This window comes from Chelonia mydas, chromosome 8 (assembly GCF_015237465.2).
Source record: "Chelonia mydas isolate rCheMyd1 chromosome 8, rCheMyd1.pri.v2, whole genome shotgun sequence".
Taxonomy (NCBI): Eukaryota; Metazoa; Chordata; order Testudines; family Cheloniidae; genus Chelonia; species Chelonia mydas.
The window spans coordinates 86182282-86205608 of NC_057854.1; the positions used below are offsets into that span (position 1 = coordinate 86182282).

At 39.8% G+C, this 23327-nt stretch overlaps 1 long non-coding RNA gene across 1 annotated transcript in view; it reads right to left on the bottom strand.

The window, feature by feature from the left end:
• The window catches only part of LOC119566982, a 95823-nt gene that overhangs the window by 66133 nt on the left and 6363 nt on the right, over nucleotides 1-23327 (bottom strand). Inside the window, exons 3-5 of the long non-coding RNA XR_006283303.1 lie at nucleotides 19855-19990; nucleotides 18152-18227; nucleotides 5424-5548 (exon numbers count right to left, since the gene is read on the bottom strand). This is a non-coding gene — a long non-coding RNA (uncharacterized LOC119566982). The remainder of the gene's footprint in view (nucleotides 1-5423; nucleotides 5549-18151; nucleotides 18228-19854; nucleotides 19991-23327) is intronic.

Genomic DNA, 23327 nt, shown 5'->3' on the forward strand with positions numbered 1-23327 from the left:
AATGACCAATGAGGAGATAAGATACTTTCAAAGCTGCGGGGGGGAGAAACAAAGGTTCTCTCTGTCTGTGTGATGCTTTTGCCAGGAACAGAAAAGGAATGGAGTCTTAGAACTTAGTAAGCAATCTAGCTAGATATGCGTTAGATTCTGTTTTCTTTAAATAACTGAGAAAATAAGCTGTACTGAATGGAATGTATATTCCTGTTTTTGTGTCTTTTTGTAACTTAAGGTTTTGCCTAGAGGGATTCTCTATGTTTTGAATCTGATTACCATGTAAGGTATTTACCATCCTGATTTTACAGAGGTGATTCTTTTACTTTGTCTTCAATTAAAATTCTTCTTTTAAGAACCTGATTGCTTTTTCATTGTTCTTAAGATCCAAGGGTTTGGGTCTGTGTTCACCAATGCAAATTGGTGAGGATTTTTATCAAGCCTTCCCCAGGAAAGGGGCTGTAGGGTTTGGGAGGATTTTGGGGGGAAAGACCTTTCCAAGCGGACTCTTTCCCTGTTATATATTTGTTAGACGCTTGGTGGTGGCAGCAATAAAGTCCAAGGGCAAAAGGTAAAATAGTTTGTACCTTGGGGAAGTTTTAACCTAAGCTGGTAAAAATAAGCTTCGGGGGTTTTTCATGCAGGTACCCACATCTGTACCCTAGTGTTCAGAGTGGGGAAGGAACCTTGACAGGTCGTCTGAGATATGTTGCAAATTCCTTCATTGCAAGAGTGAAATGCTCTACTTAAAATTAACCCCAAAGGAGTGAATTGCTCATCAAATGAGTGGGACTTGGCAGGTCTGTTGTGAACACACAGACACCCCAACCCACCTTTACCCACAACATGGCAGGAAACAAGAGAAGCAAGGAAAAGATTTCCTTGCCACTCAAAAAAAAAAAAAAAAGACAAACATGCAGAATAAATAATGCAGGTCAAAGTGAAAACTCTCCACCATTCAGCCATAGTCCCATGGCAGGTCAGCTAAACAACAGGAGCAAGCTCCTGCCATGTTAAGAAGTGTTTATTATTCTACAGAAACAGCCATACTCCATGTCAGCCCCTACTGTATAGAGATTTCCCCATACTGCAACTCTGGTCTGCAGGAATAGTCAGTATGATATATCAAGCTTACGAGTTAAAGAAAAGAAACCACAGGCAAATCGATGTTAAAGACATCTGGAGAGGTCATTATAAAAACTAAAATCATAAAATAATAAGAATAAATATGAATGGATACCTTGATCCACTCTCACCTCTTTCACTATACGAAGGCAAAGTCACTGACAACAATCTCCATTGAGTAAGCTCTTACAATGAGCAATACACACTCTAGATAAGAAATATGTAATTTTAAATATCAAGGGGTCCTTCTTCCATCCCCTTAACTAAAATGTTGCCAGGGCACTCAGTCACCATGGTGGTAAGGACTATGTATATACCTAGAAGAATGGATGGACAGGGAGATGGAGAAATAGAGGTACAGGAGCAGAAGATATCCAGACAGACTGAAAGATAGATGGGGGAGGGCAATAGAGTAGCAGATGTATCTACAGGATTGCTCCTTTCAGCACAAACCAGGTTTCCCTACACCTTTAAGGAGAATTTGACCTCCAAATTCTACTCCACTCCAATTCTCTCTCACAAGAATAACATTTCAAGAAAAACTCCATGAGGTGAAGCTCAGATTTTTTTCTCTCCACCTGACCACTGCTGAAAGTTCTTTATATTCAGTAACAGAAAAGAACTCCCAAAGATCCATCTGCTCCTGGACAGCAGCTGGCAATTGCAAAATGAAACACGATTGTGTCAGATACCTGCACGTATTTGTGTCACTGACAGCTGTGGGAGATCCAAGAAGCCTCTTGTTACAGCCAAAATCAATATTACTGTATCTGTACCTACCAAATTTCAGCCAAAAGAACATGTCACCAAGTTGTAGAAAACCTGAATAAAACTCATGACTGAAAGGGAAAGAAACCTATGAAGGGGCTGGTGTGCACATACCATAATCTCTCCTTGTGTTCGCCCATAATCAAAGACAAAGATCCCTTGAAATTAATCACAAGTACATTTAGAATAAATAAAAGGAAGCCTTATTTCTCATGCTACGCATTTGGTACTTTGGATTCACTGGCACAGAAGGTTGGAGTTATGTGTTGTGGTTGAAATTTTAGAAGGGCTAAGTAACTTTGAGACATAATAACAATATTATTTTGGCTAGGTTTATTACTGGGAGGAGGACTACTTATGGAACCCAAGGAGAGGAGCTGTTAAACAGTTAATTCAGAAGCATATATTAGTAGCATTAAGTAGTTCCCTTACTGAGCTGAATGTAAAATCTTATGGGGAAGATAAGGAAGGAGAGCCCAAATGCAGTCTCAGGAGTGGGCAGTGAGGGGGAAGCTAACTTCTTCCTTTCTTCTTCTTATTGCCCTCATCTGAAAACATAGAAACGTGGGGAGTTTTACCTTGGGGATCAGTTTTCTCTGGAACTAGGAGAGGGCATGTGTCTCCCAGCTGGTAGGCTCCATTTTAGGTCATGCGAGGAAGCACTTGGGAAGCTGACGTGTGCTGCTATTTAGTCCAGCAGCATCCCCTGTTATAAGGAATGCAGTATTGCACAAAGGTAGAACTGCAGCTCCCCATTCAGGAGTAGGAAATGACCCACAATTATCTGGTTTCTTCTTATTCTGTTTTGGGGTTTGGGTTTTTTGGGGGTTTTTTTGGTGGATGCTGTTGATGGCCCCTTACTTCCTTCTGGCCAGACAAATAAGATGGAAAAGTGGGGAGGAACACAAAAAATGGGGACAAAAAGGGAGGAAAGAAATTGCAGGGAGAGATGGAAGGGGGTTTAAACCAAAGGGAGACAGTTGTGTGGAGCCAATGGATTCTATAAAGGTCTCCAGACCCAGGAGTTCAGTCTAGTTTAGTACTTAGGGCAAGTTAAATCTCAGCTGAAAGGTTTTAGCTAGGTGTGGTTTTTCCCTTAAATGTGGATTATCTGAAAGGGTGATAGTTCTATACAATTATTTTTACTGGAACTCTGTAAGTCAAATTTGTGCACTTTTTATCGGGTTTAAATTAAAGTCCCTTACTTATGATATTTACTAATGGACCCAACTTCTTTCTGCCCTATCTTCCCAGCTTCTATGAGTCTAAAACCTGTATCTTCCACTCTACAGCTGTTGTGAGACAGGGGCCTCAGCATCCCCACCCCATCCTCCCAACAGGAAAAGGAGGGATGAGTGGATCAGCTTCATGGTAGATCCTCTAATTCTGCCATAGGCCCAGTGAGTATGGCCAGGGAGGCAGCCCCCCACCGCTAGGCTCCATGCTCTGCATAGTAGAACTGCACAAGTTTCACTACAAGAAATAGGAGGAGCAGGCAAGGTTTGCTCTCAAGAGAAAGAGGTATCAAAACTAGCTTATATCAGGCTAGTCAAAAAAGGCTCCACAGGCAAAGGATTTGAAGACCAGAAAGAAAGAGGACTGAGATCAACAGAGCTGCTCTGCTGAAACTCAAGGTAGCCAGGAAATTACATAGGCTTTCAGTCAACAAAAGAAAAACAAAACATGAAAAATCTCAGAACAAATTTGTTCCAAGCCACAACAATCAAATGCCTCACTTTTGCCACATATTGAAAATATCAATCACTAGCAGCCCATATAACCAAAATCACGAGAAACCAAGTTAAGCATATATAATATGAAATATAATATGAAAATATATAATTGTACAAATAATTTAATCTATTAACTCATAAAATCATACAGTGTAATTTAATAAAGAATGAGCTGATAGACTGACAAAAATCCCATCATCAAAATATCCCTCTCATTCTCATGCTATCTACACAACAGGCTAGCTATAATGCAGATATGCAATAGAATAAACAGATCCTACATCCACATGTCACTTTTCAGGCTCTAATGTAATTCTCCTAAACTTAAAGAATCAATGCCAAGCTGGAATACTGTACACAATGGGATATCTAATTGTCAGGTAACTCCCTGAGTCTGGAGTTTAAAGTAGTATTAATATTCTGTATCATTTCTTGAAGATTTCAGTATTCTATATCCACAATATTTATGAGGTCTGAGAAGCAATTCAGTACCGCAAAAAAATCTCTTCTATCTCCCTCTATCAGCATAAGTCTGATCTACCCTAGATCATACAAATGAGCAATCCCCACAAGAAGAATGGGTTCAGGGTTTGACACCATCCTTCCCTGTGTGAGTTCAGATGTACAGCAACAGCATACACTAAAGGAATAATAGTAAGGGAAGATGATTGCAGAAGATGGAGATCTGGAAAAGTATTACTGATCTTCATACAGTACAGAACAAAATAAATCTAATGTCATATTAAACAGTCATAATAAACTGCCATGTTAACATATTGTGACTGAAGGCTTAAAATGCATTAAGGGTTAAATATCTCATTAGCAATACAAGAGAAAAAATGGTACAATTCACATCTCTGGTGAAAAACCAACTGATTTTTGTTTTATATAAATAAGCTTAGGGTTATGATTCAGCAACCCAGTATGTATTTCAATGAATGCTGCACTTGGAGCAAGGCCTGTTTTTGTTTGACTGTTTTTAAGATATATAATGGAGAATGCAGATGTCACAGGTGAATCAGGTTTTATTAGGATGAAAAATAGAACTGTTCTCACTAAGTCAGGGAAACTGGGTACTGTAGTAGGGACACAATTCCTAGGTTACTACTGCTGGTAATGATTAATATTTCATAATTGTATGTAGCACCACTGGAGTGCCTGGCTAATGATAGGTAGTGCCCATCAATCTAATGAGTTCATTCAGGTGGATATCTATAGGGAAAAACATTCTTTGATTTTGTGCCAAAATATGTTTATCTGTTATATGCAGCAACTTTTGCCATAGCATGAAGTGTCGGCTGTTGGGTCATTATTGCCACCAAAGATAACTTAACAAGCAGCATGGTTACTGATTGACCTTGTACTAAGTATGAACTGCAACAATAACTTCAAATCAGTACCATTTCAAATTTCAGACAATTCAGATTCTGAATCCACTATGATGTTGGCTCCAATCTGCTTGTCTATCTGCTGAGCTACCGACCCATACCATGTGAATCTCCATTATAGCTTGGGCTGGGTCTAAAATCAGATGGAGACTTCCTTCTGACCCTGAACAGATGGCGCTGTAGTTTCCTCAAACAGCCATTCTGGTGAGATTTTGGATGAACAAACAAGAAATCTTATGAGATGAACAAAACTTATGAGAACAGCTGACTTCCCAACATTTCCACAATTCGAGATGGCAAAAATCTGTTGAAATCAGATATTAGCATGAGAGTTCCACCATCTGAGGCAAAAAGCTCACAAAAGCAGCATGCAATATTTAGATGTTGTTAAATGCAAACCCCAAACTCAAGATTACACCTTGTCCAGATCTGATCATTGTCTTGTGCCTTCAGATCTCCACACTCTCTGCCTTGTTGCCATTGTATATTCCATTCTGTTCTAGCCACCCCATTACCAGAAGGATGTAGATAAACTGCAGGAGGCTGGAGGAAAACAACAAAAATGAGTAAAAGGATAGAGGGGCTTGATGTATTAGGAAAGACTGAACAAACTAAATTTTGCTGTCACTACTGTATATACTGAGTGACTTGGCTAAGTGTCAGCTAAGAGTGGAATGGGACATGACAACAGTCTACAAATATCTGAAGGATCTAAGAACCAATGATCAAATATGCAGGAAAATGTGGAGGAAGTAATGGGATGATATTAATGATGACCTAAAAAGTATGTTTAGAAAAGTATGCTTGTACCTGTTTTTACTTCATGATTGTCTATAATGAAGGATTGAAATATTTTATTTAAAAGGATTTGTTTGTTCCTGTTTTATCTTTAAAATATCAGGAATATTAACATTGATCTTTCCTTGTTTTTCTGGAAAATTTGTTGGAAATCTCAGAGGATGTGCACTGTTAGCTCGCAAACTTTAACTGAATGAGTGGGGTGTTGGATTTTAACAAAGGCTTCATTGCTCTGAAATGTTAATTGGACATTGGAGTAAAATAAATGTTAACAAAGATAAACAAAACACTGTCAAATAATCGGACTACAAATCCTTCCCCTCTCAATTACTCAAATTTCACACTTTTAGCCCTTATGACACTATCCTCTCACTAGTTCTATAGTCATCAGAGTTTTCCAGACTACATATGAGATGAATTTCTAATGCTAAGAAACAACAAAAAACTCCACCTTCAGACTTTCTTTATATATCATAAAGAAGCAAAAAAAGGGCACAGGCCTGTTTCCCCCTCCCCCTTTATGCTTCATTGGCAGGGGAATAAACTAGATGACCTAATTTGGCATTATGACTCTACTTCCTATTATTCTATGACTAACATCATTTAAAATGTATGCTCACAGCACTCCAGTCACGTAAGGAAATATAATAACTGGTTGCTGAAAGCTGACCTTTGGTTGAGAATCGTTTTAAAGATAGAGTTATGAGTGTAATCTTTTTATTACGCATGTTTTTAATTGTGAACAAGTGACAGTGTATTAAATTAATGATTAAATATATAATCATATCCTCAGAAACTGATTGCATGGTATTTTCCCAACAGGCTTCCAACTTTTCTTCTTTTCCTTTCTAGCAATGGCTGAACAGAAAGCATCACATTATAAAGGAGCCGATGAAAGGAATACTGAGGAGCTGTGATGGTCCTTTCATCTACACATCTCTGAAGAGTAGACATGGGGCAAACATATTTTATCTTTGTTCCTTCCAGAGTTCTCTGCATCCTACATGAAGCAATATATTCTACAAAGTACCAATGTTAGGTATTTATAGCATAGGACACAGTAAGCCTGTTCCCAGGCTTTTTGCATCAGTACTGAAATATTGCATAGTGCTGCCTTTAAACCTACAATAGCCATGGAAACAGCAATCTTTAGTCTGGTATAGCAGCACAACTCCATTTAGGACCCAATCCTGCAATCATTACTATCAGGACTATCAGATGAGTAAGGATTATTCACAAGAGTAAGGGTTGTGGGATTGGGCCCAATTATTTAGTCCATGCCTGGTCCAGAGTATTAGTCTGTTTTAGGGTTCTGCATGAGCTAGTGGGTGAAATTCAGCATTGTGCAGAGGGCAAGTTCCAGGTCTATGTACCACATAAGCCCCATTTGGAGGACTTAAATGGGAGTTAAATGCTTCATAGGACTTATACTGGCTTTTTGCACAAGGGTGAACTTCACTCTTGTATGAATAAACATTTAAAATCAAATAAGCATGACTAGACCATACACATATACTGTTCAGAAAAAGAACACTGGGACAATGTCGCATACACACACGAACTAAAGAGCAAAAACCTATCCAGGCAAGTAGAAATGGAATTATTTAAGATTCTGATATCCTCACTCATACCGAGAGTATTATCGTACTTCTCAAATAGCTCCAATGAAACCAGTGGGACTACTCATGGAGTAAGGTGCTGCTAAAGCAGTACAAATGTATCAAAATCCAAGTCACAGAATTACATCAGCACTGATCACTGAAGTGTCCACTTCCCCAGGCTGTGATGGAGGAAGGATAAAAAGATGGTGGCTGCAGAACGCGGAAACAAAGATCTCAGCGAGGGCAGGGAAAGGGCTAATGAAAACTAAGTAAAAGCCATATCCTAATAATAGGCGAGTCTATTATCTTGGCAGATGCTTATCGTATGTCTTTACTGGCAGAAGAACAGTTTCTCCAAAATGTGAGCACTGTGGACACATTACATTAATAACCTATGATAAGCTGCTACTACTGCAGTGAAGGGACCACTTTTCATTTGTTATAGTGAAACCAATAGTATGCACTGTTATCCCAGTGCCCTGCAGTAGATAAATTATGCTAGGGCAGAGAAAGAATTTCAAGCTCCCTCTCCCTTTAGATTTTTTACTTCTTACAATAGGGCACCTCTTTTGAAAACTGTTAAACTGCTTTCTCTTGCTTTGACACTCACCTTTACTATAGCTGCGATTTCTGAACTGACTAAAGGCTCACGGGGAAATCAAACTCCTTTCTTGATCACGTAGTAGAATCTCCTCAGTGGCCTCTAAGCAGGTTGAACCACACCTCTATTGTATGCGACATAATCAGTGTGTCACTCAACCTTTATCCTTTGCTGTCATTTATGATGTCTACATTGTTAATATGAAAGCTTTTCTATCAGGTCTACATTTCTAATCCCAAAATAAAAACATTGTTTGAAAATAATGTTTTTTTTAAAACGAATCACTGCAGAGCATTGTAGTATTTGGCAATATTCTATTTAACGGAACAATTTGTTAGGACTGAATTACTATAGTCTGTAATAAATGTTGAGATAATCGAACGCATGCTTGTACTGAATTAATATTTTATAGCTTCTAGGTCCTGTGTGGGCTGGTTGTTCTACTGGAATGCTTTAGCACCATGGAAACGCTGGTAGATATTTTCTCTTAATTGCATGAATGGTTGACAGATAACCGTACAGTACCATGGAATTAAACTCTGATTGCTGATGAATTCTGATGAGACTCAAGACTGTTTTTGTTGTTCTAGTTTTATTTTTAAATGTTGCAACATCTATCTGTGTCCATTATAATTTCTAAAAGCTTTAAAGTTAGTAGGTATTGTATTTGTACGACATACAGCATGTAATTATCAACTGTAACTTGGATGGGGGTATACCCTTTTTAAAACTGAACAATTCTCCCCAAGTTAAAACAAACAGAAAAAACAATAAAATCTCTTGAGTTATTATTAAAAGCCTTTATGAGTAAATGTTTCTTTTTTTTTTTTTAAATTGCTGTGTTTTACAGTAAGGCTCTATTTCACTAAACAATTATGCTAACTCCTTAGTTCTAGAGTTGTTAATTAGGAAAATGATGTTTAGATTTTGGATTATTCAAAACCATTAAAAAGAAATACAGGTTGCAATCTACTCTTAACTAGACATCTTGTCTATTTCACATTGAGAGTGAGTCAATATCTTACTGCACTGAGCCCTAAAAATCATTATATGCTATTAATTAATGAGGTATTTGGCTATTTTAAGACACCTTCTTCACCCTGTAAGCACCCTTTGTGTTGCATGACTCATCACACTGCAACTATTTGTACTGCATGTGATTATATCTAGATAAATACAATAAATGTACAAAAGAGTCTTAGAAATAGGGATGATGTAACAAGAGACTGATGATAGGATATGGACTCTGACTTGAATCACTGGCTTGAATCTGACCCAGATGATGGTTGCTAAAGGTTGCCCTGTCACTGTGTGTCAGCTAAAAGGAGTTGGTGATCTCACTCAAGTTCCTGGTAGACAAGTGTCCATGTCCATGTTAAAAAAACTACTATCACAACTGGTGCCCTCTGTTATGGTTATCAGGCTGGCTGCACCTGAGCACATCCTCCTCAGATCTCGGATCTTGTGCCTGCACCACCCTCCAGGTAGAATTCTACTATTCTTCCACCCTTCGACTGGGAACTGGGCTACAGTTCCTTGTATATCAACTGTGTTTACCAAGCAGGTCTGACTGGGTTCAGGCACTTGCAGTTCTTCCCTTTGGGAGCCAGTGACCTGTGGATTCAGTGACCCAAAACAGCCTTCTTAAAACAGAGTATTGTTTAATCTTAACAGCAGGAACCAAGCATAACATAATGAAAAGGATTTTTAAAACAATAAAAGTTCTACATGCATGTCTATCTTACCTACAGTCCTAGGCAGGCCTATCTTACCCCAGATCCCTAATCTGCAGGGGTCTAGGTCTCAGTCTGTCCCCCATCCTTGAGGACCTACCATTCAATCTAGCCAAAGGTCTTTGTTCTCACTTTCCCATGCCTTTTGCCTTGCTGCCCAAAACCACTCTGGTAAGATCAGCAAGGTGTCAGAAATGAAACTTCAAAGTGGGCTCTTGCATTGTCCCCCAAGTGTTGGTAGATAGACGCCTAGGTGAAGCCATGGTGCTCTTCTCTGCTTACATGCAGTCAGCCTCCGTCACACCCTTGTTGGCACATTTCATTACAGATGAACTGAACAGGTCAGGAATAGAATAGACTGGTAGAGCGATGTAAGTAAGTAATTGCTCAGATGGTATTGTCCTCATTTTTACAGATGGAGAATTGAGGCACAAAAAGACAAAGTGACTTATCTAAACACAGGAAATATGATACAGTAGGGACTTCTGAGTCCCATGCCAGTACCCTAACCATTGGATCATCCTTCTTCTCCTTCATTTCTGAATAGATGATTCATTTATCATTCCTGTCTATCTTGAACATTCCATGAGTACTTAATTCTCTTTTTAAAATTATGAAATGGCCTAATACTACATAACTGCACAAGACTCTGAAGGTGGACTAAATGAAACTGTCTTCACAGGAGGAATGGATAAATTAAAGTTAGTGATTGCCTCATTTATAACTGAATATTTGAGAGCTTTACATACTTTTGTTTAAAACAACATTATAACTTCATGTTTCTATTTCCCACCTCCTGAATTAATAGTTGGTGGTGTATAATTTTTTTAAGTGAAACAGCATTTAAGTGAAACAGCACTTAGAGAAATCATTATACCTTCTGGATGTTTTGAATTTTTTTGTCATTTTAATTGTAAGACAACATTTAAAGTTACACAAAATATCCATAAGGAAACTATTTGTGCTGTCAGATACACTATTCCATTCTGAGGTGATAAATGAAGTTGGTATATACCACTGAGAAAATATTTAATCTGCCCATAGGAGCTTGTGGCATATATAAATATTTTGTGCACCACTTGTTATATGCTTGTTATACTGTATTATGTAGTACAAAACTAGTGGGTGTATATAAATTTTCAGAGGATCATGGGATTGTTTGATAGATTATGTAAATTGTGGTAATTAGTCCCAATGATACGAACACGAGGCAAATGCATTCTTTAAGCAAGCTAGTCTTACATAACCAAAAGGAGACATAATGACAATCCCTTATGACTACAACAATAAGTGTATTATTAGTGTTACCAGCTGAACGTGCAGACTGCACAATATGCCGTAAAGTTTATGACAAGGGCAGGGCCAGATTAACCTATCAGTGTGGCCAACGCACAATACACTTATAGCCCCCGACCTTCTCATGAATAACAACAAACAGCTGTATAGTAAGTACACTCACTGCAGTCAGGCTGGCCATGCTGCTCATCCTGCAGCTGCTTTGTGGGGCTGCTTGCTGTGATGGGGGTTGCAAGACCACTCACTCAGATTTGGCCTGGCTACTCCTCCAACACAATGAAGAATCAGCCAGGCCAAAATTGAGGGATTGGCATTGCAACCCCAATCAGGGAGAGCAGCCCCACCAAGCAGCAGCATGATGATCACCTGGTCCTGGCAGATCCACAGCATGGCCAAGCCAGCTGCAGTGAGTATACTATACAGCTATTTGTTGGGCCTAACCCACCCCCACCCCCCGCCCCATTTGGACCCCAGGCACGTGCCTAGTTTGTCTATACATTAATCCAGCCCTGGACAAGGGCACTGAGTTAAGGGCACTTTGTGAACTCACCAATTTCATTTACATCTCAGTCCTAGCATTGTTTTATTGTAGTTTGTGCGGTTACTTATTGTAATCTACAGTATTGTATTTAGGCATGCCACAAGTTCAGATCCAGGGATCTCAGCTCACTCCTGTGGTTTTGGGTCTGGGTTGGATCCAAAACAGGAAAGGGTGTGGGTTCAGTGGAAATATCACAACAATATATGGTTTTGTATGGTTTCTTTTACCATTGAAGAGAGCTGAAATCTCATGAGTTTAGCTGGTTGCATAAGATTTCTGCCAGTTTGGACTGAAATTTTGCAAGAGCAGTTCATGAAAGTTTGATGTCATTAAATTCAAATGTGAGCCTTAAACCTAGTTTGGTCTCAAACTTGAATCCTAAACCTTATCCAGACTTAATCTGGACCCAAACACCATTTCATTAGCCCAAGGCTAATTTTTTATTGTACATTTTTTTGAGGCATTGTAAACTTATTGTAGACCTGGAACACGTAGTAACACTTAGTAACCTCTAGTGCCATTTACACATATAGTTCCCGGGGCAGCATGTTTGTATAATTTTTGGTGGTGACCAGAATGGGTTCAAGTCCCCCCCCTCCACCCCGCCTTGTAAGCCGAAATATATATTTTTAAATAATGTAAAAATGGACTGGAAACAGTAAGTGTTTAACAGTTTCCCTGTATTGCACAATGTGGGGGATGGTGGGGAATGAGGGCTCTGGCTGGGGGTGAGGGCTCTGGGGTGTGGGAGGGGCTCAAGGCACCTGTTCCATATACACACTAAACTGAAAATATAGGTAACTGACACTGAAAACCATTACTCATCCAGACTGCTCTTTGACTATATAAATGTGGGTAGGCTGGCATATTTCCATCAGCATCATCAACGCTGATTTGATTTGATTTTCAACATGTTACTATGCCACATTTGGCATTTCTGATTCTCTATATAGAATGCTCTTATATTCTAAAATTAGAGTTGTTGAAGGAGATTTTTAGGAAAAATTAAATAACTCTTGCTAAAAAAAATTGATACTAGGTTAATTATAGATGAGATGGTACCGCCACTTGCTATTAAATTTGCCTGACCCTTCCCATTATAAGACCCTTCCCATACAGCTGCTTATAATTTTGCCAAATTTTAACCATTTAGGCTGAAATTTTCCATGCTGGATGTCTGTCTCAGACTGCATTTTTTCTGGAAAATTTCAGCCAAAATGGTTCAGACATTTCTGAGAATGAGGTTAGGGAAAAATACATTGTTTTGTTATGCCATTGCTAAAAATTCTGGTGACCTTTTCTTTGAGAGACTCTACCATTCACATGCTCTGGAGCAAGGACTTGAAATCTGGCAGAGAGAGGCATTTGTGCCACGGGTGTGCCCTTTGCTGTTCTTGGGAAAATCTGCTCAAATTTGGCAAATGATAAGCCTTTGAAAAATCGTTGTTCACACATACTCAGTAAAGACTTGCCAGGGCTTTGCAGTTAAAAACTCCAAAGATTCCATCCACACTGAGTATTTTCCATCCCACAATGGAGCAGGACTTTTCTTGCAACTACAGCTCTGAGCTACTGCAGGAAGCACTGGGGCTGGGCACCAGAACTGAGAGCAGGGAGCCTGTCTCCCCTGCTAATGCCTAGACAGTGCAGAGGAGGAAGCTGCCTGGACTTGAAGACAAAAGCCAGAGCTGAGGTGGAGTGCTGGGGGAGTATATCAGGACAAGGAGCTTGTGGGATTACAACACATGACTAAGACTGGATGCTGTATGGGAGAGAGGAAGACTAGGACTGGGAGCTATAGGAGGAGACTGGGACCAGCTGGGAAAGGTCACTAGGACTGGGAGCTGGTGGAGAAGAAAGGCTATGAGACCACTCAGTTACCTAGTCTGAGCTCAGAAGAGACAGACTGGCTGGGCAAAGAGACTGGGACAGAGCTGTGGGGAAGGAGGAGTAGATTAGATGAGAAGCCCAGGGAGGGAGACTGGGAGCCTTTGGCAATGGAGAACGCAGGTGAATGGGGGACAACTGGAGACTGGGGAGAAAAGAGGGAGATTGTGCAAGGAGTGGGGGAGGGATCTGAAACTGACTGGTCAAGAGACTCGACTGGGCATGGGGAGGACAGGGTTCACGAGGATGGGGCGAAAAAGATCAAGCTTGAGAGGAACAAGTGGAAGAGTTGTGCTCACTAGTGAACACTCTCTTCCAAAATATGGAATGGAACCCAAGAGTCCTGAGTCTCACCATTCCTCTGCTGTCAGCAAACATCTGTGAAACCCACCAGCAAGGTGTCCGATCCCTCTCTAGTGCTGGTCCACATAGAAGATGACAACCTGCTACTTCTATCAGTTACTCTGTTAGCTCAAGTCAAAGGAGGATAATGATACTTCCCAACCTCACCAGGAGGACTGAGAAGCTTAATTAATCAATGTTTGCTAAGTGATTTGGTGGAATATCCTAGATGGATGTGAAATATGAATATTATTATGTATCTTCTTTCCAAGGTACACTGATAGGATGCTGCACATTAATATAATTAATTCAATTAAATTAATTGAACTATACATTAGTAATTTTATTATAGAATGAATTATGTTTATTTCACATGATCTTAGCAAAAACTAATATCAATTTTATCAAGATCAGAGCTATGCTGTTATGTAATAAGATTGCACATAAGTAAAATAGCTGGTTTGGTTGAGAAAAAGCAATGACCTGAACTTTTGCTGGGATTTAAGGTGAATTATTTAAAACTTTATCATGCTTTCTACTTGTTACACAGTATAAATCCTGCCCTCATTTCATGTGGCCAAATTGTCCTCTTCATCTGTTCTCTAGGAGTTTACCTAATCAGTGTCTCTGCCATCACTAATCAAATCATGGAGAATTTTAAATGGTTTATCTTTTATTCTTCACCAGCACTAATCAAAATGTTCTGTATTAGCACAGCAGGAAAACAGTTACAAACTGCTGCTATCTGGCAAGTGAGGGCCCAATTCTGAAGACTCTGGGGAAGTCAGAGACTCCCTTTGACTTCAGCAGGAGTTATACGCATGGACCGATTGTAGGATCAACCAAAAATGTCAAAGAGAGGAGGAAAGAAGTTATTAGTGTGGTCTGGCAAAGGGCTCTTCACCGTCTCTGCACACTGTCCCTGTTCCCAGCCTGATCAGTCTGTCTGTCACCTGTTTGAACAATCGCCTCTGTGCTTTATTCCACATAGCCCTCCTTCAGCTCACCTGCAAGGCCCTTGCCCTGTCTACGTTTTAAGTCTCCCTTAAGAAACTGCTTCTGCCATGGTTCCTACAGGGAATCTAGGTCCCTATTTGCTGTTCTTCTTCCCCTAACCTCTGTCCATCTGACTATCTACCCTGGCATCGTGAGTTTCTCTGGGCAGGCACTATCCCTTCCTGAAAGTTTAGAAAGTGCCTAGCACATGGTGGGAGATTCCATAAACAGATGATGAAAATGACAATGATGACAAGGCAAGACTGTTTTATACTTCTGTCTTCTTGCCCATAAAGTGGCAAAAGTGTTCAGTTTTCTTTCCCATGCCTGTTTGTTTTCAGACTGCTAATGGTAATCCAAGACTGCATGGGACAGTAGCAATCTTATTATATGAACGTGTATGTCAGTTAGTTTACAGTGTCCAAGAGAAATCTGAATGAAGTTGTATCTTGTTGAGCGAGTTATACCTGCCTATCCAGACCAGCTGTACTCTGGGCAGAACTGGAGGGGGATGGAAAAGTTTGACTTTATGCCAATTCGGCAGTTTCCTTAGAATGGCTGCTGGGCAGGTTAGACCTTGTAGCAACTTATAGCTGATACCTCGGGCCTGCTCTATATCCCATCCTGCTGCCTATGGCCCAAAAGGACCATTCCAGTGGCTGGGGATTGCGGAACACAAAGATCTTTTTGCTATGTCCTTATTCACCAGCGATATGGTGGCATAGACCTTGTATGTCGGCTCCACATCATCTCTGGCATTCCCTCTACTCAAGGGCAATCCTCAGGGGGCCTACTGGGCTGATTTCACATGCCCTTTGTGCAAATGATGTAGCCAAATATTTCTGGGCCACACTATCATGTCTTGATCTTTGTCTCAGCAAGTTTAGAGCTCCGGGACACTCTGGCAGACTTTACTACAGTAGCTAAATAACAGATCACTATTTCATTCTAGGAATCGCTTTCCCTGAACAAGATGGTTACCCAGCTGACAAGCATGATCCCTTTGAGCTAGCACAAGCTGAAACCTATACAGAGATGAAATAGTATCACATTACATATAACATAATGCCTGCCAAGTTGCCTTTATAAGAACAAGGAGTTTAATTATGTAGAATGATGTTAAATGACTCAAAGAGAAAAGTCTGAATTGCATATTTTGCTTTTCAGGCAAAGTGTCATCTTTGTCTTACTGAAAAAAAAAAACACTATCAGGCAATCAGAACTCAGTAAGATTCTCAGAGACACAAGGATCTGGGATGACTGGAAAAATGGTGGATGATGGGGAGACTATCCTTCCTAAAGTGCAGCAGATCTGTTTTCTAATGAAGAGATAGCCTTATTATATCTAGTTACAAAAATAACATGAAAATTGCACTAACATTTGTTAAACAAATGTGTTATCATTGGGCTGCATTGAATAATTTTACCGCTCCAAGTGGAATCTGAAGCCAATTTGCAAGCGTAAAATGAGAAGCAACACCACCATCATGTGGTAGAAAACAATCAAATCATATAAAGCTCCGTAGAAAGTTGAGATTTAAACCTACAAAAGCACGAATATTCAGTTTAGCTTCCCTCATTCTTCCTCCTCTGCTCCTCCCAATTTTTTATTACACTCACTGGGCTCCATCTTGTCTTGAATTAGGCCCAGATCCTGTCATCAGATCTGCTAATTCAAAATCCTGAGTCCATGTGGAGTCCTATTAGCTTGAAGTCACTCAGGCTCCATATGGACACAGAGCCCCATGCTAGTGGATCCCATTGCAGTGTTGGGCCACTAGACTGTAAACTCTTTGGGCCAGGGACTATCTTGTTGCTCCCATTTTTGTAAAAGGCCTACTAGTCCAGACTGGGGCCTCCAGATACTACCGAAATGCAAGCTAATTAATTAAAACTCCCATGGATGCATGGGGGAGGGAATGGGACTCTACCAGCTCTGCTCTTCCTACACAGCAATCCCTAGCACAAGGTTCACTTTGGGGCAGGCTCAAAGCAGAGCACAGGCACAGTGGGGGTATAATGTATCAGAGGAGGGATGGGGTTGATCAGGGACCTGCACTCCAGTGATTCTGCACCTCCCGCATGGCCCATATGGACCACTGAAGCAAGGACTCAACTTATCCTTTACCAGCAACCCCACTAGACCCTGGTAGCCCCTGAATTGAGGAGACACAAGCCATCTCCTCTCTATAACTGTGTCAGCACCTGTGCCAGTGCAGAGCTAAATCTCACCCTATCACTGTAGTTTGTCTTTCTTTAAATGTTCTTTTTTTCCTACTATTATTTAACATATGGACCAAATTCTCCTTTAGTTACATCCATGCACTCTAACTGATCTCAAAGGAACTTTGTGGATGCAACTGAGCAGAATCTGTCCCTAATGCTAACTATTTTGTTTTATTTTTGACCATATAGTCTCCCAATATCCAGGCAGGAATGGGCCATTTTCAGACTGCTATTTCAGATCAAGTGTAGCGATAGTGGAAAATCAGCTATGCCCTCTGTGCAGGAATATATCCTGATGTGGTAGAGGATATACCTGATGATCTCATCTTGATGGCCTTTCCATCTTTTCTATGAATACTAAGACAATAGCTGCAACATCTGTTCCAGAGCTCCCAGAAGGTGGAAAGGAGGGATAGTGGTTTATTCCAGAAAACAATTTGTGCCCAGTGGTTTCTTAGAATTTTCTTCTATCATTCTTTCAAACTGTACTGGTCTTTCGGGTCACTTTACTGGGTCACAAGATCATTTTGAATTAAAGCAATACAGACCTAGGTAACAGAAAGACAAAGTTAACAAAGAATTCTGCTTGCCATACTCCGCTAACAGCATCAGCAATAATGACCTTAAGTTTGTGTGAATGCAATAGTTTATTCCTCTGCCAATATAAACAAATGGGGGGGGGGGAGTAAATATTTGCACAAATTAAGGAAGCTAAATAGCCTTAGAAAAATCCTGAGTGACTATTTAAGGCATATAGAAATTATCAGTAGTTGTCAAGAGATCCAATTATAAGTCAACCTAGTATTGAAACTACTGCTTCCTACAGTGTTTGAAGATATAGAACAATTTATTTTTCTTATAGGCAGTCTAGGAAAGAGTGAAAGAAGAAAAGACCTCTGACTCGGTGAGTGAAAATTACCCATTTTGGCAAGCACTGAACACTCACTGACTATGTAGTCCTTATTGTTCAAAAATGGGACAGTGTATTCAGTCAACTGCTATAATACTTTTGATTTAACTGTCTATGGCAACCTAACCATCTGCTTAAATGGAAATTAAAATATCTTGCTTGTATCTCCTAATCAGGAAATTTTACTGCCCTCAGTGGGAAAGGCAAGTACTTACGTGATTCAAATGAAAGAGAAATGAAGATCCTCCATTATAGGTTGGCTCTTAATCAAGAAAACAGCTGAAACGTCCCCTAAGGAGAACAATAAGGATGAGTGAATGTCAGTGCTAAGTTTCTGATAGCTAGCTGCAGTGTTTTGTTAAAGTGAAACATAATGGACACAAAGCAAAATTAATTAATTGACATAAAATGTTTCCTCAACAGTATGTCACATTAACCAGTGTTGTAAAAGTATTATACAATTAATAAGTAACTGGCACTTAGATTCTGATTCAGCAAAGCACTGAAACATGTGCTTAACTTACACACAGGCTTATGTGTTTTGCTGACTTGGGGCCTTATGCACCACTTCTTATCTTCAAATCACTTTGCAGATATTAAGGTTCCAGCCCCACAGACTTTACTCAGGCAAAACTCTCAGTTAAATCAGTTAAATCGTAATTTTACTTGTGTAAGGACTAATCCTCACAACACCACTCTGAAGTAGATATGTAGTGGGAAGACCCTATCAAAATGCATAAATACAAAGGCACAGAGTAAAGGTTTACATGGAAGCCTCGATTTGCATTTTCTAACTTTTGTGAGTTCATACTTCACTCATTATTAATGAGTAATTTAGCTGTTTGCACCAGAGTCATATTGGTGGTGTGCAGCTTTACTGGTAAATTAAGGTTCTATGTTTAAGGAACTGACAATAGTTTCATTATAGCCCCCAACTTGGGTACGGAGTTGATTTAATAATGGGACCCCAGTAACGAGCGAGTGTTGAGAGAACGTGGACTCGGTCAGCGCTACGCTCGGTTGATGTGGCAACTCATGGTGTCGGATGACATCAGATGGTCGAGGGACATCTACGTAGAACACATCACCAGACATCGGCAATACCAGAAGGGATGATCTAGCGTGACGATTAGAAGTGCAGTAGGGAAAGTAACTGAAATACTTCCCTCATGGGTTGTATTTCCTAAATGGACAACCTACCCTAAATTCTTAATTACTAAGGGACAATCTTCACTCATTGCTATATTTGCTTTCCACAATCAACTTTCTGTATAAACTTCTCATGAGTGATGTACCCGAATACTTGGATACTAACATCTAAACTGTATTCTTAAATGTATTCACCTAAATGTGGGTTATTGCTGATTATGCACTATATGTATCTTATGACTTTAAAAACAAACGTTGTATTTGTGGATAATCTAAGCACTATACCCAGATATACAGACACTCTTTTTCTTAACCTGTGTACTATATAATTTTTTAACATTAGCTTTAACAAAAATTTTAAATTTCTAGGTATCAAAAAGAGGTTGCTAGGGAGACTAGATGGCTCAGGAGACTGATAATTGCCCATAGAATCTTTCCTCTCCAAGTTGCCAATTCAACTCAAGTCCAAATCAGAAGTGACTGGAAGTTGTTAGCACGGCTGTCAGGTGTTGAGTTAATGAATTGATAATCTAGTCCATTTTTTAATGAATAGGTGACCAAATTCCGTGCTCCCTCCCCCATTTCTGTTAATTGAAAAAAAGCAGAGAAGCCAAGCACTGAATAGTATGACAACCACACTACTCTTTCAGCTGAGGCAGAGAGAGAAGTTAATATATCTGCTGTACTTGTTCAGCGCATAAATCAAGCACACTGATCTCCAGAGCTGTTAATAACCACAGAAAGGCAATGTTGGGTAGTTTAGTCTTACCGTGTGTGCGTGTTTCTCCCATTAGCATCAGTGGGAGTGATATTTGTATACTGAATAAGGAATAATAGCCACATTCATGTCAACTCAGTGATAGGGATAAGTCATCTGTCCATGAGATTTGGCATATTCAGACTTCCTGTAACAACAAATTTGAATCCTGGATTTGAATCCTGAATTAACTAAGCTCTTCTGATGTAGATAAACTCAGTATCATGCACTTTACTGTGGGGTTTTTGGAAAAGACCTTTAAAAACCCAGATCCTGATCAGTCTTTGTGAATGTTAAAAACCCTACACATCACTTTTCCTAAAATAGTTTCCATTCAGAATTCCTGGTCAACATTTGTGTTCCCCTAGTATGGTACTGTGTACTGGCTGGCAACCATCTTCCACCCTAGAGGTAGCTGCATTTCAGTAAGTAGTGCTGAATGTATATTATATATTTTGTGAAACATTCGGAATCTTTGGGATGAAGTGCCTATATAAATGTACAATATTAATAATGAAATATTCTCTACAGATTTCAAATTTCATAATGCTTAAACCGTAAATTTATCATTTCTGTAGATGGGGCAGATTCTTCTTTTGATGTGTGCATGAGATTTCCACTAGCACCAATGGGAGTCATGTATATGCATGAAAAAGATTATACCCTATTTAGTAGTCCGCTCTTGTTAAAACATATATGTGTTTTTACCCTTTGATGTTCTGAACAATTGGTTTTCTAATTGCTGCAGCATGAAGCATATTTACATACACTTTGTATGGATGGTTAAAATCAAATGTATGATTTAGCAACAAAATGTTTGGAGTAAACCAACTGAGTAAAACAGTAGAGGGTATGTATAATCAAGCTGGATTTGAGTAACAGCTGCTTCACATTTATGGAATAATAGACCTGATGAATTAATTTGTGACAAAACTGGGCCCAGCTGTACTGCAGATCACAAATGACAAATTGTGAGCTACTGCATAAGGGGACTAAATTTTTCAGAACAACTTGGCTAAAACTGTGTAAAGTTTTTAAAATGAAGAAGTAGCTTTGTGGATCACAGTAACAGGAAAAAGCTCCTGTTTGTACTCAAAGCAACCATTATTTAAGAGTTCATAACCGAATCAGAAAAATAACTGCCTTTTGTACAAATGGTTAATTCAACTGAGTTCAATAGAAACTGCATGAGCAAGATGGACAGGTGGAAGCAAAGTGCTGTTGGGTTCCGGAGAAACTCCACCATAGCTCTTCAGTGTGTCAGGTTACAAGCATTAAATTATCAGAACTGTCATTGGCTATTCATAGTCAGAAGCAGGCCATAGTTGATGTCGTCTTGAGGTAGCAGTTACCTTTTACAGATTAACCTTTTAATGGATGTAACATATATTACAGAACTCATGACCCCTTGCACAAAGCCTGTGGGGGAGTCCTTGCCAAAGGGTATGTCAATATGTACTGAATCTGTAATTTAAGTTATTAAAATAAAATGCAGTTAAAACAATCATATGTTGAAAAGTTGAAGTACCACTAACAAGTCACTTTACAGCCAGATTTAAACTGAGCAAAATCAATGTATTATAAAACCTCAGATCAATAGAAATGATTCCATGAGTTTAAAAAGAAATTCAAAGGAAAACAGTTTTTTGTTTGGAGTCACAGGTTCTAGTGTAGTGTGAGCAATCCAAGCTCACCAGAGTAGGGCTAGTATGTGGAACCTAGTGAATGATTTTAAATATAAATAAAAGCGGAAGTGAATAGTATGTTCATTGTCCAGTCTAAGAGAAATGTGTTGCCTTTCTCCTCTCTGCACGGCAGCCTGGTTCAATGCCCACTAAAATCAATGAAGTGTACTCATAAATGCCAATGGGCATTGAATCTGGCCCTTCTTAAACTTGTGGTCCCTCCTGCGCTGTATTGTGGACAACAATGCATACTCTGAGGTCCAATATTCACCATCCAGATATGTTCTCTCCCTGAACAATCCAGGGAGATTTAACTATTTTAAAGTACATAATTTTTTTTGTTTCAGAGTAGCAGCCGTGTTAGTCTGTATTCGCAAAAAGAAAAGGAGTGCATCCGATGAAGTGAGCTGTAGCTCACGAAAGCTTATGCTCAAATAAATTGGTTAGTCTCTAAGGTGCCACAAGTACTCCTTTAATTTTTTTGTGTGAACATTCCAGCAGTTATTCACAAATACAAGATTCTGCATAGACTGTCAGGAAAAGTTTTGTCTGAAGCTTTACTGAACAGATTCACTTTGAATCAAAATTCCCCTGCAGTTTGTCAGGCATTTGTTTTTTCAGTTTGTTAGGTATTTTCAAGGAACTGGTCTTACGCATACAGAGATCAGCATGAGAAATAGCACTGAAAGCAATTACTTTTTCTTAAAACACACAATTAACACTCTGCTTTTTGAAGATAGCTGAGACTGATCTGATATGATTTTCAGTGAGAAAATAAATACCCCAAAGAGCTTCCTTATGTCTGGAGGGAAAAGGCTACCAATATAGTCTCTGGGAACGTTATCAAGCTTACTTTGTTTTTCTGCTAGCAATCTGGGGTCATTACACAATAATTCTCTACAAAACACAGATAGTTTTAAACTACTCCTACCATACTCTGAAAAGGGATTATTTAACTAATATGTTGTAATGCACAAATAAAAAGGTACAGCAACCCACAGTGTAAAGTTGATGCTATCAAAGGGACCAATTTAGGCAATTTAATGGCCTAAAAGTGGCCAATTTTAAACATTACAATAATTGCAGCAAAGGAGGTCTGCTTCTAGGATTGATATATTTTCTGCTCTCTTCCTGCTTCCTAGGCCTGTTTATCTGTTCCTTTTTTCATTCCTCTAGTTCAGGGATTGTAAAACACATAGAGCCGGCTCTCCCTGTAACACAATGTGCACTAATAATGGGCTTTGTAAAAGCCCCTAGCACCTAACTCCCAAATCCTACTATGAAAACTTGTCCTCTACTATTAAATCACCTCCTTTAGGTTGAAGGATACATGTCAGTCAGTGGGAAAGAAATACAGTGCTTGCTTAGCTGTGTCTATACTAGCATTCTCTGGAATATCTTCACTGTTTGGTGAAGCTCCAAAGAAGGTACAAATAATTAGAAAGCTAGTGAAGACAGGGCTCAGCATTTTTAACCACCATATATCATCTAGGGCAGGGAAGGGCAAACTTTTTGGCCTGAGGTCCGCACCAGGTTTCGGAAATTGTATGGAGACTTGGTTAGGGGAGGGGGGGCGTGGCCCAGCCCCCACCCCCATCCGCCCCCCCTGAGACCCCTGCCCCATCCACACCCCCGCTTCCTGTCCCCTAACCGCCCCCAGAACCCCTGCCCCTGACTGCCCCCCGCCACCCCATCCAATCCCCCCCATTCCTGACTGCCCCCCTCGTACCCGTGTCCCATCCAACCCCCCCTTCTCCCTGTCTGCCCCCTCAGTACCTGTGCCCCATCCAACCCCCCTTC